This window comes from Grampus griseus (genome assembly GCF_964374135.1).
Source record: "Grampus griseus genome assembly, chromosome: X".
NCBI classification, from domain to species: domain Eukaryota; kingdom Metazoa; phylum Chordata; class Mammalia; order Artiodactyla; family Delphinidae; genus Grampus; species Grampus griseus.
In genome coordinates, this window is record NC_138999.1 from 72615098 (window position 1) to 72629325 (window position 14228).

The 14228-nt window shown below is 38.5% G+C and overlaps 1 protein-coding gene across 1 annotated transcript in view; it reads left to right on the top strand.

The window, feature by feature from the left end:
* Window positions 1-6338: 6338 nt before the first annotated feature.
* The window catches only part of LOC309839338 (uncharacterized protein), a 51821-nt gene continuing 43931 nt past the window's right edge, over window positions 6339-14228 (top strand). Inside the window, exon 1 of the mRNA XM_082681070.1 lies at window positions 6339-6440. The gene's annotated coding sequence lies outside the window, so the exon portion shown is untranslated. The remainder of the gene's footprint in view (window positions 6441-14228) is intronic.

The window sequence follows — 14228 nt, forward strand, 5'->3', positions numbered from 1 at the left end:
GCTTTGTTACAGAGAAAAGAACTCTATGGACATTTCAAAGTGGTTATTTTCCTCTGGTCATATTTCAGTGTGGTTACTTTTCCCCTCCACCTGCCCAAAATATGAGAAATTTTCATCTGATCTTCACCATGAGAATCTGGTGGGACTCCTGGAGTTAAAATTAATGAAAGTGTGCCCACCCCCTAGACCGGGCCCCAGGAGTTTTTTAACTCTCCAGCTGGTCGATGCTCAGCCTCCAGCAATTCTTCAATTAGCATTTAAGTGTTTCTACCAGTTACTGGCTCCAGTGGCTTCTATTCCAGATAAGACAATCTGGACTTTTATTTTCTATGTTCACCTGTCACTCTAGTTTTGGGGGCAATGACTTGGCCTGTGACCTCAATTCTCTGATGGGTCTACGAAAATCACTGATCTTCAGTTTGTTCAGCCTTTTCCTTGCTGTAAGGATGGGAGTGACGACTTACAAGCTCTTCATGTATGGGAGCTGAAACCAGAAGGCCATGATAGCTTTCTACTGTCCCCCTGCTTCTACCCTTTACCCTTAAAGTATTTTATCAGTAGCCAATGTGATGCTTTTAAAAACTTAAGTCGTATAATTGTAACCGAGCAGGACCCGATGGAGCCTTCTCAGAACAGTACCCCTCCATGTCCTCCACCTACCTCTTGTCTGTAGAAAAACTGTAGCCTCCTAAGCTTCCTCGAGTTCCAAAGAGTACATTTAATCAGAGAAGTGAGAAAATGCAGAAAGAAAGGAAAACAGTCAAGCAAGACAAAATAATAATAGTTTAGCCATTAAACAAAGTCAAGGATATTTAGTTCCTCCTCAAGGGCTATAGATCAGTGCTCCTCAACCTTTTAGGCACCAGGGACCAGTTCCGTGGAAGACAGTTTTTCCATGGATGGGGATGCGGGATATGGTTCAGGCGGTAATGCGAGCGATGGGGAGAGATGGGGAGCAGCAGATGAAACTTTGCTTGCTCACCTGCTGCTCACCTCCTGCTGTGTGGCCTGGTTCCTAACAGGCCGTGGCCCGGGGGTTGGGGACCCCTACTATAGATAGTATTCTGAGCCATGTCTTTTGAGCTGTTTTGCAGATACTGAAAGCCCCACCAGGTAGAAGAAGTTAACCGTATGCTGCCCCAGACCGGTTGGAACCAGAAGGTTGATGATGTTGACTCCTGATTACCTCACCACCAACCTATCAGAAGACTGTCCATGAGCCCATCACACACCCCACAACCCCACTCCCTCACCCTGTCTTTATAAACCTTTCCCTGAAAACCTTCAGAAAGTTTGGGTCTTTTAAGCACTAGCTGCCCTAGACTCCTTGCTTGGCACCCTGCAATAAATACTGCACTTTCCTTCACCACAACCCGATGTCAGTAGATTGGCTTTACTGCACGCAAGCAAGTGAACCCAAGTTTGGTTCGGTAACATGATGTCATCCTGTTCCCTTTGCCCAGAATGCCCTTCAGGTAGAAAACCATGTGACTCCTCCATTAATTCCTTTAAGTCTCTGCTTAAATATCATCCTTGCCTTCATAAATCTTACCTTTTAATTGAGGGAGACAGAAATAATCAGCTAGCAAAATGTATAGAATGTCAGATGGTTATAACTGTTATGAAAAAACATAAAACAGGGAAGGAAATTTGGAAGAGCTGGTGTTGTGGAGGTGATGCAAAATTAAATTAGGGTGGCCAGGGAAGGCCTCACTTAAAAGTTGACATTTAGCAGAAACTTGAAAGAATGAAAGAATGAAATTTTTGGATATTTGGAGTTGGAGCATTCCAGGCTGAGGGAACAAGTACATACTCCCAGAGAAGGAGAGTGCCTAACATTTTGGAATAACAGTAAGGAGGCCAGTGTAGTAGTTTGAAGCTCAGTAAATAAGGAAGCAATTAGAAGGATATATGGTTAGAGTATGTACAATCTTAGTCTATTGTAAGACTTTGAGGGGTTGGTTTAAGGGGAAAGATCAGAAGGGGCTTTTGGAAATAAGTTTGAGACACCTATTACACAACAAAGTGGAAATGTCAGGTAGGTTGTTGGATATTTGAGTCTGGAGTTCTGAGTGGTTTGGGGTAGAGATAGAAATGCAGGAGTCATTTGCCTGGGGTGAGATGATATCTCCTATGAAGTGAGATAGAAAAGAGAAGAGGTTTAGCTATAGACCTGGGTTAAGAAATTAACAAGCCAACAGAGACAACTCTGAAGGAATGGCCAGAAAACTAAGAAGAAAAGCAAAAGAGAGGGATGTCCTGGAACCCAAGTAAAGAAAGTTTTTCAAGAAATAAAGAGTAAGCAACTGTGTCAAATAGGTATGGTGGGGTGATCAAAATGGGACACTTATGAGAGTGACAGATAACAGTATTAATAATCATGTGGGTAGAACCGGCTAAAACCATGACTATCCTGGGCAAACTGGAACACATGGTCACCAAAATAAGTCATGTAAGTTGAGAATTGGCCATTGTATTTAGCATCATGGTAATCACTGGTGAGCATGCTAGGAGAAGTTTTAGTGGAATAGTGAGAAGAAAGTTTGACTGAAGTGGGTTCAAGACAAAGTGGAAGAAAAATTGGAGATAACAAGTCTAGACATCTCCTTTGAGGAATTTTGCTGTTAATGGGAGTAAAGGAACATACCTGGAGGAAGATGTAAGGTCAAGGGATTTTTGTTTGTTTTTGAGATGCTTGGCATGAGAGCACGTTTATTGATGGGAATGATACAATGGAGAACCAAAAATTCTAATGCAGAAGAGAGAGGGAAGCATTGCTGAGCAGAGTCCTTAAGTAGGTAAGAGAAGTTGAGAACCAACGTATGAGTTGTTATCATTATCATTAAAAGTGTTACTGTCACTCATTATTCCTTTCAGTACAAAAAAATCTTAATGTCTTATAAAGGATAGAGATGAAGAAGGGGGACATTAACTACACCCGTAGTAAATAAGTTAGCTGAAATATTCTCTTCCCACAACTTGTCTGCCACTGTGCTTCTGAAGTCTCACCATATGACAGGTCTTTCAGTGGTCCATGGTGAATTTGCTCCGTATTGACTGGAAGTTTCAGGAGAGTAGACTTTGGTTTAATAGGACTAATACTTCTGACAGAGCTGGCTGCTTCCAGAGCGTCTGAGTTACCTGTCACCAGAATGTTTAAGCAGAGCACTTTAGGGGCAATAGTAATCTATAAATTCTGAACCAAGAGAAGCTGAGATTCATCTCAAAGGCCAGTGTAATTTTGTGAAGGGAATTCTGATAGAGGTTACATAGAGTTAGATTCTACTACCCTCTGTGGTTCATAACCCTTTGTATCTTATTTCTTACTAAACACTCAAATAAGGACTTGGTTCTCATGATAATAGAAATAAATTAAAAATTCTCATTTTTCAAAGATTGGTATATATAGTCTCATAATATTGTACTAATACCATGAAGTACCTATTTTACTGCTCTAAGTATTCTAAAACAAGGAGATTATTTTTCAAATGAGATATAGTTACTGGAAACAAATAAATTATAGTAGGTCAAGGTGGCCAGGTAGATAAAAAATTATTTGCATTAACAGGTGGCATGAATCACCCTGGAATTCTCATTCTCATGAAACTTCCATTTTATTGGTTTCCAGGAAGAAGGAGTGGAGAATAAAGTACAAAATGCACATATTCCAAGCAGGAAATAGTACATAAAATATATTTGCCAATAAGTAAGGGAAGTAGTAGAATTTGAGATACACAGTGGGTAGAAGGTTAACAACTTATCAAAATGACCTAAATGGAAAATATATGGTAGGGAATATTAGCAGAATGTGAAGTGACATCCTGGCAAATGTAGACTTGAGGGAGAGAGAAAGAAAGACAGAGGGAGAGGGAGAGAGAGAGAGTGAGAGAGAATGAATCTTAACGAAAGCCTGGTGTCCCAGCTGGATTACATCTGTGTCTGTTGCCCTGCCTAATACTTCCTTCCCTGTCTCCTCCTTATTTTCTCTTCCTGGCAACTCTCCTTACCTCTGTTTCACTCTTTCTGTCTTTTTCCACTTGCTTTTTTTTCCTTACTTTTTCTTCATCTCTTCTCCTTGCCAATGATACTCAATGATATCCTCAGATTATTGTTTAGCAGTCCTGGTGGCTATAAGGTCAGAGATCTCTGATTTGCACAGGGTTGAAAACTGCATTCATAGCAGTATATTTCATGCATAAGATGTGGGGGATTTTTTGGCAAATAATAAAACATGATGAAACCTAGTACAAAGATGAACAAATAACTTTTACAAGTAACAAATTCCTGTGACTAAACACAAGCAGTATACAACTCACAAATAAGTCATGTGTGTTCTATATATAGGAACTATAGATGTGAGGAACCAACAAGTGTACAATGAAAAAGTTATCTAGTAATTTACACAGGGTGGAGGAGAAAGTTCAAAATCCATGCTCACTTATCTCCTATATTAACCACTCACAGTCTCTGTTTGCTGATCTTTTCTCATAATTGCAGTAGCCAAGTGCTGCTGTGAGGACTGTTTGTATTTCTGTCTTACTCTCACGATGGTGGATTGCATGTTTATATTGACTCGAATTTTCTTCATTTCCTGCTGTGTTCTGACTGTACATTGTGCACAACGTAAGAAATTTTTTAATTGCTTTATTTCCATAGGTTGAAGATGTAAAGAATTCATTAGATATTAATCAGAGGAGGAATCAAGGCTGCAGTAGGTAGCCTAAGGGACTAAACAGAACTCTAAGCAAAGGTTCTATTGTTAAAAATTCACAAACCTGAAAGTATCTGGTTCTTTTAAAAGATATTTATTCTTAGAAGGGATAAATAATTGTTTTATCTTGAAGCTGACATGTTTGTCTCTGGTATCTAAGATAAATATGAAAAATTCTATGGACTACCAACTAAAATGTTTACTTGCATCAATATTAGTGATTGTTTTAGGCTATTTATATTTAACACTTTGTTTCTTAGAATATATAAGGTTATACTTTATTTTTCAGAAAAATTTCGCTCTGTTAACATGTCCAATACAAACAGGTACTTACCTGACATAATATAAACCATGTGAATCCCTATAAAAGGAAAGAGATATCCAAAGAAATAAATTATATAATCATATTGGTCTGTAAAATGGCCTAACATCTTTGCTGAGACCAGAAGTACAATTCTTTTTCAAAATATTGCCTGTTGAAATTTCTCCAAGCAGTACCATTTGACTCACTAATTCTGGTGAGGGAGTTTTGCAATGTTAGTTGGTACTTAGATGGTCAGTTGTGCATTTTGGTCAATTGAAATGGTTTCCAGATTCGAAGAAACTGTTTTAAAGTACTGTATTTTTCTGATGTCACCCTTTCATTTATTTAAAAAAATATGTTTATGTAGCAAAATCAATGTGTCATATTTTACATTAGGAAAAAATGTGCTCTCCAAAGGGCAAACAGTTTTCTTTTGGATTCTATAGACCTGATCTTATTGGAGCTGTTTTCCCTTCTTTCCTGTCACCTCTAACCTTGGGACTTGGGCAATCTGAAGTCTCATGCTTATAGAATCTCTTCTTTGTGTTTAGGCTGGTGGAGGGTCAAAATAGTTTTCCCTTTCTTGAAATTACAGTTTCTGTGCATGTTTATAGGTCCTGTGACTCCAGATAAATGTTCCTACTCACTGATTTTCAGACTCTAGAAAACCTTTTCTGAGTCCAGATTTCTGGAAGGGGTACTGCAGCCATATCATTGACAGAATGACTCTCCAGGGTAACCTTAGAAATATCAGAAAATCATCAAGGATTGGGGCTGAGGTGTCTGCCACCCCCAGTGACCTACTAGTAGGGTAATTAATCTACCTGTCTCAACCAGAACACTTTGAAAGTGAAGAGAGAAGTATTAATATTTATTCCAGGACAAAAGGCATAAACTGAAACTGTCCTTGCAAACCAGGATGTATGTTGATCCTATCTTTGGATATATTGTTATGTCTTCCCTTAGCCAGAGATGATTCTCAAATTTAGTACAAAAGAACTTTATTTCAAATGTTAGATAGCCTTTAAGCTATAATGGCGTGTAGTGACTGTTTTTAAAGCCATGTTGTAAAAATCCATCAGGTACAAAATAACAGAATGAAATCACTTGTGTTGTTCATCTTGATTTTTGGAGACTGGTACTTGAAAGTATGGTATTTGAACATTTTCAAAGTACAACAAAGTTATTTTCATTTTTATGTTTTAAGATTCTTTAACATGTAGTTTTTCTAACATGTAGAACTTTTCACATGTGTATTAGCTAAGTTTGAAACATTTGTTCTATATTGTTGAGGGATTTTTGAATGTTGTTATTTACAGCCAATTGTACATCTGTGACTGACTTTGATGATTGTCCAGGGAATATAATACATTTCTGTCCAGAGAATATTGTTTGTGCATGCAAAGATGGAGAGCCTTTTTGCAAGTAAGTGGTTATGTGTGTTGTAAAAGCAAAGTACAATATACTGTAAGTAATAATGCACTTTGTTTTTGTTTGTTATATTCAACAATGCAACACTTCTTTTAAAATATTTTAATCAGAAATAACCCCTACACATATAACACAGTTATTGTAGATTCCCTAAAACAGTTTAATCTACTGTTCTAAAAACAATATAATAAAATTTAAAAGATTAACTGAGACAATTTTATTAACTTTAAGAGATTAGCATCATTCAAAAGAGCTTTCCTCAGACAGACTTTTAATAGATTAGTTATATATACTCATGAATAAACTATTTTGCTGTTCTAAAGAAGAAGAACTTAAGGTGTGCCTCATGTTATGCAATAGCAATAATCCTGACATGTTATGTGTAAATAAAGTTTTTTTGTAAATCAAGAAATATCTTAAATGTACTGTGGTTCCCTCCTTTGTTTCCAGGTTTGCTTTTTATAAAAGTGTGTATTCTTTGATATGAATTTAGGCAGATTTTCTACTTTGCTCTAATCAAAAATATGAGAGTATTTGAGCAAAAAATAGAAGGAGACCTAGGAAAAAACATAACACAAGAATAAGAAAGCATTCATAAGTGAGAGAAAGAGAGGATAGGTGGGGACGGGGCAATAGTGAAAGGTTTTCCTGGGTCCCTGCCTCTTAAACTGATAGTAAGAAAACCAGGGGTAGGCAAAGGGACCTGAGGTTTGAGAGAATTTTGTGTTTGGAGAAATGTGACTAGTTTGCACACCATGCTCTAGATATACTGAATAACAGTATTTGCAGTTCTTCAAGTGCACTATTTTCTCTCTCACCTTTGGATGTTGACATATACTACAACTTCTCCCTATTACTGTTCATTCACCCTCCCTCCTCTCATCACAGCTCTTCTTCCCCTGGTGAATTCCTACTTAACCTTCAAGAGTAAGCTCCATCATATTTCTAACATAACACTTAAACTACTCTACTGCAATTTCTGGGTGTCTTTCCTCTCAATTTTATTTTATTTTTTTAAAACATCTTTATTGGAGTATAATTGCTTTACATTGTTGTGTTAGTTTCTGCTGTATAACAAAGTGAATCAGCTATATGTACACATATATCCCCATATCCCCTCCCTCTTGCGCCTCCCTCCCACCCTCCCTATCCCACCCCTCTAGGTCATCACAAAGCACCCAGCTGACCTCCCTGTGCTATGTGGTTGCTTCCCACTAGCTATCTATTTTACATTTGGTCATGTATATATGTCCATGCCACTCTCTCGCTTTGTCCCAGCTTACCCTTCCCCCTTCCCATGTCCTCAAGTCCATTCTCTACGTCTGTGTCTTTATTCCTGTCCTGCCCCTAGGTTCATCAGAACCTTTTTTTTTTTAAGATTCCATATATATGTGTTAGCATATGGTATTTGTTTTTCTCTTTCTGACTTACTTCACTCTGTATGACAGACTCTAGGTCCATCCACCTCCCTACAAATAACTCAATTTCATTCCTTTTTATGGCTGAGTAATATTCCATTATATATATATATATGTGCCACATCTTCTTTATCCATTCATCTGTCGATGGACACTTAGGTTGCTTCCATGTCCTGGCTATTTTAAATAGTGCTGCAACAAACATTGGGGTACATGACTCTTTTTGAGTTATGGTTTTCTCAGGGTCTATGCCCAGTAGTGGGATTGCTGGGTCATATGGTAGTTCTATTTTTAGTTTTTTAAAGAACCTCCATACGGTTCTCCTTAGTGGCTGTAACAATTTACATTCCCACCAACAGTGTAAGAGGGTTCCCTTTTCTCCACACCCTCTCCAGCATTTATTGTTTGTAGATTTTTTTTTTTTCAGTACACGGGCCTCTCACTGTTGTGGCCTCTCCCTTTACGGAGCACACTCTGTGGATGTGCAGGCTCAGCGGCCATGGCTTATGGGCCCAGCTGCTCCACGGCATGTGGGGTCCTCCCGGACCAGGGAAAAAACCCGTGTCCCCTGCATCGGCAGGCGGGCTCCCAACCACTGCACCACCAGTGAAGCCCTGTTTGTAGATTTTTTGATGATGGTCATTTTGACCGGTGTGAGGTGAAACCTCATTGTGCTTTTGATTTGCACTTCTCTAATGATAAGTGATGTTGAGCATCCTTTCATGTGTTTGTTGGCAATCTGTATATCTTCTTTGGAGAAATGTCTATTTAGGTCTTCTGCCCATTTTTGAATTGGGTTTTTTGTTTTTTGATATTTAGCTGCATGAGCTACTTGTATATTTTGGAGATTAATCCTTTGTCAGTTGCTTCACTTGCAAATATTTTCTCTCATTCTGGGGGTTGTCTTTTCGTCTTGTTTATGGTTTCCTTTGCTGTGCAAAAGCTTTTAAGTTTCATTAGGTCCCATTTGTTTATTTTTGTTTTTATTTCCATTTCTCTAGGAGGTGGGTCAAAAAGGATCTTGCTGTGTTCCTTTTGTCATAGAGTGTTCTGCCTATGAATGTAGGGTGTATGTTTCCTTTTTGAAAGCACCACAAGAACAAAAATTTAGTTTTATTTATCTCCAGCACCTAGCACAATGCTTGTCATATAGAAGACGTTCTGCAAGGGTTTGTTGAATGAATCAGTAATTCAATAGTGCAAAATATTGGAAAAATATTGAAAAAGATAAAAAGTGATTTTAAAAATCCATTGGATTTAGCATTTAGGAGTTGTTGGTTATAATCTTTGAGAATATTCCAAGACTGAGATGAGAATACAAACCAGATTGCAAAATTACATCCAAGGAGTAGGAAGTAAATGTAATACGGCAATGAAGAAACATATATAAGTCATCTGACAATTTTAATGTTATTTGTAAACTCTTAGTTGGAGGAATTCTGGAGGCATGTAATCAAAATTTTGGCTAAAAGCTAATTACCTTTTACCTGTCTTCCTAATCCTTATTATAATTATGTACCTCATTTCTTTTACAAGTCTTTACAATTGTTAATTGCCACATCACATTGACATTATGCCTATTTTAAAGTTTTTCTCCACCAAGTTGATTCAAACAAATTACTTCAACCTATTTTACTGGTAGATCTCAATGTGGAGCATAACTGCTCTGGACTTGGTGTGCCTGTGTATATATGTATCTGTCAGGTTCTTTGAATGTCTACCTAATGACAAGGGATCATTTTTATTACTAAATATATTAGCACCACACAGTTTGAGTCAGTTATTTTGACATTGTTAATAAGAGTTAGGCACTAACAAATTATAATTGAACATATCAAATTAAATGGTATGATCATTATTTTTAAGTTCTTAAAACATTTTAATGGCATTGCTGAAATTGTCAGGATATATATACCATCACCACCACCCACACCCCTCCAGGCAGATCTCTGTCACACACACACGTACATGCACAGATGTTCCAAATATTTCATTCAAATAATGAATGAACAAAAGCCAAATTTAAAATATGTTTAAAGATAAACAATTTAAGAAAATTGGCCAAATTAAGAACACATGCATGATACACGCTTTTTAATTTTTCAGTCATGTTTTGTTTAAAAGAACTACATTTTACATTGATACAAATAGAATAAAGCTTATTTAAGATCATTTTATATTTTTAAAAAATTCAATTATGGGCTTCCCGGTGGCACAGTGGTTGAGAGTCCGCCTGCCAATTCAGGGGACACGGGTTCGTGCCCTGGTCCGGGAAGATCCCACATGCCGCGGAGTGGCTGGGCCCGTGAGCCATGGCCGCTGAGCCTGCGCATCCGGAGCCTGTGCTCCGCAACAGGAGAGGCCACAACAGTGAGAGGCCCGCCTACCGCAAAAAAAAAAAAAAATTCAATTAACTCTGACCCCCCACGTCCATCACTCATCAAAATGAGAATCAGTACCTCAGTATATTTAAACAGGATGCAAATCTTTTTTTGGTATTGCTGTTTATTGAGATATAATTGCTCTACAAAAATTGCACACATTTAATGTTTATATCTGGATGAGTTTGACCGTATGCATACACCAGTGATATCATCATCACAACCAAGGCACTAAACATATCCATCAACTCCAAAAATTTTCGTGTGTTCTTTTGTGGTATCTTTACTTTCTTCCTTGCTTGCTTCCCCCCACCCCACCTTTTTTTTTCTTTGTTTAATAAGAACACAACACGAGATCTATCCTCTTAAAATATTTTAACTCTTTCTTAAAAACATCTTGTAACTTCTCACTCTGTGTATCCATTCTTTTCTTGAGTTCTTGGATCATCTTTACAATCATTACTCTGAACTCTTTCTTGTGTACATTGCCTATCTCCATGTCACTTAGTTGTTCTTCTGGGGTTTTATCTTGTTCCTTCATCTGGAACATATTCCTTTGCTGTCTCATTTTTTATAAATTCTATTTGTGTTTTTATGTATGTAGTAAGTTAGTTACGTTTCTCGATCTTGGAGAATTGGCCCTCTGTAGGGGATGTCCTATGTGTCCAAGCAGTACACTCTCCTCTTGTCACCCAAGGGTCAGGGACCAGCTGGTCCCAGGATAAGTTCTGACCCATGTTTGCAGACTCAGTTCCACAGGCTCTGATATGACAGTTTTCTTGCTTCTGGTGTCTGCCCCCTGGTGGGTGGATCTGGGTCTTGACCCTCTGGTGGGCAGGGCTGTGTCAAGGGAAGTGTCTAGAGGTAGTTGTGGGGTGAGGAAGTCTTTGGGCTGCCTCTCTGCTGACAAGCGGGTCTTTGTTCCCACCCTGTTGGTTGTTTGGCCTGAGGTGTCCCAGCTGGAGCCTACAAGCTGTTAGGTGGGGCCAGGTCTTGGTGCTAATGACTCGAGCAAGGGTCTTGCTGTCAACCCCCAGCAAGAGTTCATATAGATGAACAGTCCTCGATATGTCCACCACTTCTTATGACCCCAGAGAGAGCCACTGCTGCCCCTAACCTCCCCAGGAGACCCTCCAAGACCAGCAGGTAGGTCAGGCCAAGGCTCCTATGAAGTCAGTGCTTTTGCCTGGGTCTCAGTGTGTGATAGACCTTGTGTGCACCCTCTAAGAGCGGAGTCTTTGTTTCCCCCAGTCCTGTGGAGCTCCTGCAATGAAGCCCCACTAACCTTCAAAGCTAAATGCTCTGGGGGCTGTTCCTCCTGATGCTGGACCCCTAAGCTGGGGAGCCTGATGTGGTGCTCAGAGCTCTCACTCCTGTGGAAGAACTTCTGCAATATCATTATTCTCCAGTTTGTGAGTTGCCAACCCAGGTTGTATGGGATTTGATTATATCCCAAGTGCACCCTTCCTACTATCTTGTTGTGGTCTTCTTTATGTCTTGGGATGTATTAACAGAATATCTTTTTTGGTAGGTTCCAATCTTTTTAATCGATGATTGTTCAGCAGTTAGTTGTGATTTTGGTGTGTTTGTGAGAGGAGGTGAGCTCAAGGTCCTTCTTCTCCACCACCTTGTCTCCAATCCCCTATCCTCTTAACATATTTTAAAGTGCACAATTCCGTATTATAAACTATATGTACTATGTTGTACAACAGACTCTAGAACTTACTCATCATGCACAACTGAAACTTCATACCCATTGAGAAATAATTCCCTATTTCCACCCCCAGCCCCTGAAAACCACTATTCTATTCTCTGCTTCTATGCGTTTGACTATTTTTACTTGGAACAGTTAATGTATCTCTCAACCAATATTCACATTTCTCACATACTTACTGGTTTCTGAGGAAAAAGAATCTAAACTATATTTTAAGTGTATTTTTATATAACGGCTTTATTTTCCATTTATGATAGAAAAAAATTACGTACCTCCCAGGATTGCTATGAGAATTAAGTAAGATAAAATACTTAAAATTCCTCGTAAAGTAACTGGTTCAGAAATGAGCTCCCGCAAAGTCAGTTCATTTCTTCTCCCTAGCCACTATGATGTTAAGCTCAATGGTCAATTCTCATTCTTCATCTTACTTTACCTAACAGCAGCAATTAACACAGTTGATAAATCTCTCTTCCTTGAATTTTCACTTAGCTTCCAGGATATCCCTCTCTCCTGTTTTTATTTTTTTCTTCTGCTTCACTGCCCACTTCTGAATTATTTTTGCTAATCTCTTCTCTTGTCCCCACCTACTTAATGTTGGAGTGTCCGAGGACTTAGTCCTTCATCTTCTTTATCTGTACCTCCTCCCTTGGTGATCTCATCCAGTCTCATGTCTTTAAATACCATCCAACTGGGAAAATTCATACCTCCAGACTTAGAGGTACAACTGCCTACTCAACATTTCTACTTGGATATCTAATACTCCTTTCAAAATCAGCAAGTACAAAACTGAACTCCCCAACTCCCATCACTCCCACCCCAAAATGTTCTTTCTACACAGTCTTTCCCATCTCAGTTGATGACAACTCCATCCTTTCATTTGCTTATGCCAAAAAACTTAAAGTCATCCTTCAGTCCTCTTTTTCTTGCACACTCTCCTCCTTGTCTATCAGGAAATCCTGCTGGTTCTACCTTTAAAAAGATAAGCAGAAATCAACCATCTTTTATCCTCACCCCCACTGTTATCATTCTGGTCTAAATTACTCTGGTCATCTCTTACCTAGATTACTGAACAGCTTTGTGACCTTTCTCCCTGCTTCTACCTTTGTCCCCTATAGTCTGTTTTTCAATACTGTAGAAAACAGAGCGATCCTTGTAAAACAACCTAGATCATGTCACTCCTCAAAATCCTGTAACTATTCCTCATTTCACTCAGTATAAAAGTTAAAGTCCTTACAATGACCTATAAGGACTTTTGTGATCTGGTCTCCTTCTTTCTTTGGCCTTATCTTCTACCCTACTCCCTTACTCTGCTTCAACCACACTGATTTTCCTGTGATCCTCAGACATGTAGGCACATTCCATCCTGCTTTAGAACCTTTGTACTTGCTGTTCCTGCTTCTTGGAATGCTCTTCTCCCCAAATAAACCTGTGTCTAACGCCCTCACCTCCTTCAGTCTTTCTTCAAATATTATCTTCTCAATAAGGCCTGCCCTTTACTAACCTATTATATCACTGCAACCTGTCCTACTATCCTGCCCCCCCCAAATTGCTAATCCCCCTTACCCTGCTCTACTTTTTCTTTATTCCTTAGCACTTATCACCTTTAAACATTCTAGATAATTTACTAATGATGCTTATTTTTGTTGTCTGTCTTCCTTTCCTACATTTTAAGATGCTTGAGAACATGGACCTTTGTTTTATTTACTGGTCTATCTCAAATGCCTGGCGCAGTACTTGGTACATGGTACGAACCCAATAAATGTTGTTGAATAAATGAATGAACTGTTACTGTTTTATATATAATTCCTTTTGTGACTCAGTCCTAAATTAAACAAGAAATACACTCTTGAAAAAGTCTTTTTTTCTAGGAAGAAATCCGTGAGAGTTTATAAGACATATTTTTCAAACATATTTTAACTTGCTTAAATGAATTACATTATATTACATATTAGAAGCCATGTCCCATTGAGTAGATTACTACCTATTTGAAGCTGGTAGCTGCACTTTATTATAGAAGCCTAGAGTATCAGAGCTATAAAAGATTATAGTAATCATCTAATCAATCCCTTCATGTCATCCATGACAGTACCCAATGTATTGGAACAATACAAACCAGGTTTAGTTTACTTAGGATCTGATATTCACTGTTAAACTGGGTAATCCTTTATCAATTCTACAGGAGATAATGAAGTAATCTCTAAAGACACTACATGAACTAACCTCACCATTAGTCACTCTAATTGAGGATGGTGAGAAGTCACATTTTTCC